Below are 2113 nucleotides of genomic sequence, written 5' to 3' on the forward strand. Positions count from 1 at the left end.
GTATCACAAGAGACCTATCTGCATTTCCTTTCATCAACCCAGCCTAGACAGATTGGATACTTCTCAGTGGAGATTCTACCTTCCTCCATGCCCTCTGGATCTAGGTCATTAAATATTCTAAGGAGTTCCTGAAAGTGCTATCAAGTAGAAGTTAATTCATGAGTTATGATAGTTGTGAAAATCATAACTCATAAATAACTTTATCAAATTTAAAGTAAGACTCGCAGATAAACTGAAATAGTACTATGTGTCGTATTCTAATTGTGTCTAATTGTGCATCTCTTCCCTGGTGGATGTTCAGAAATTATCTATCAGAATTAGGCCCATGTGCCTACTATTTGAAGTCCATTGACTTTTCAATTAGGTAAGATTTTAAAAAAATGGAGTTTTATAATCTATACTCACAAAAGAATATATGTGAATAACAAAGAATGGTAATATAATAAACAGTAATGGCTCTGCAACTTAACTAAAGACCATGACAATTAGAGTAAAATTGTAACTACTTAGGTATTCCTTCCACTCACATTCCTGTTGCATACTCCCAATTTCTGGAGGTAAATCCTATCTTAAATTTGTTTTTGCATGATTTGGAGCTTTATAAAAATAATGTCATGATATATTTATGGATGTATGTATGTTGTTATTCTTGTTAGCTGCCATACCCTCAACTTTTGAAGACTGCATGCATGATGAACTAAATGCTGCCAAGATCTGTGCCATCCCCAGTTGTGGTCAGAATGTTGTGGTCCAGAAGGTTTCTATTTGTTGAATTCTAGAAATAGATTTCCAGGTCTTTCTTCCTAGTCTGTCTGAGTCTGGAATCTCTGATGAAACTTTTTTTTTTTTTTTTTTTTTTACCATTTTAGCAACTCAAATGCCTCCAATGGCAGATGGCAATGACTGGGCATGTGGTATGTTGGTTGGAAATTAAACTGAGTCTTCAGCATTGAAGGTGAGAACTCTACCAATGAACCACCAATGCTCATGCATAAATGTACAGTAACTTTATTTTTTAAATTTTATTTAATTTTAACTTTATACTGTGAATTAAGGGAAGGTTTAGGGAACAGATCTATGATTTTATGCTCAACTAATAATACATTTCATTTTTTCACTGCCTTTGAAAATCTTTTTTTTATTTTTTATTTTGGTGTGTGTATGTGAATTGACTGATAGTTTACATAAGGGAACATCATTTTTACACTCATTATTCCATTGCAATGATTACAGTCTCTTCTGTGCATCATCATTCAACAGTATTTGCTTCTATTCCTCTGGTTTTTTTGGGGGGGTGAGTGGGTGGGGTGCAGATGTACACCATCACCTGGCCGCCAGCATACAGCCTTTCTCTTTCCATGAGTCTAGAGTCCTCAGCTGCTCTATTTCTCTGTATCCTCATCTCTGCCTCCATCTCTGGTGTCACTGCTTCTCTAGATAGGGTCCCACATTCCGCTCTTCTCCTTTGATGGTTCTAGGGTTCTTTGTTCCTGGACTGTAAGATTAACTATTCCCCACTTTTTGTTACAAACTTCTATCTTTACAGTTGTGACAGTCACAATTAGTCATGATAACAATTACTCCCTGTTGAATCATAAGAATCTTATCCCCATCTCCTTTCACCAGACCCATCTAGACAAGATGAAAACTATTCAGTGGGGATACTACCTTCCCACACATACTCTGAAACTAAACTCCCTCTTGAAAACTTGTAAGCCAGTCATGTCATCCTTTAAAGTCCCTCCCATTTTAGGTAGCCAAGGTCTAAGTTGTCCATCCCTATTAACCTTGTATGCAGAGTGGATAGGACTGATCTTGGATATGAAGTCTCCTTCCCTCTCAGTTCATATTTTGAGCTACTCTGGTAGTGTAGTTGTTATGAATAGGGCTGTGAACCTCAAGGTCAGCAGTTCAAAACTACCAGCTGCTCCCATGGGAGAAACATGAGGCTTTCTGCTCCCGTAAAGATTTATAACCTCAGAAACCCTGTTCAGGGTCACTATGGGTCCAAACTGACTCGACGGCACTTAACAACAACAACATCCATATGTATAGGTCAAGTTCATCAAATTGTAGCAATTTTTACACTTATTTCCTTTATCCAAAAAAAAAA

Source organism: Chrysochloris asiatica, unplaced genomic scaffold, assembly GCF_000296735.1.
Source record: "Chrysochloris asiatica unplaced genomic scaffold, ChrAsi1.0 scaffold00171, whole genome shotgun sequence".
Taxonomy (NCBI): Eukaryota; Metazoa; Chordata; class Mammalia; order Afrosoricida; family Chrysochloridae; genus Chrysochloris; species Chrysochloris asiatica.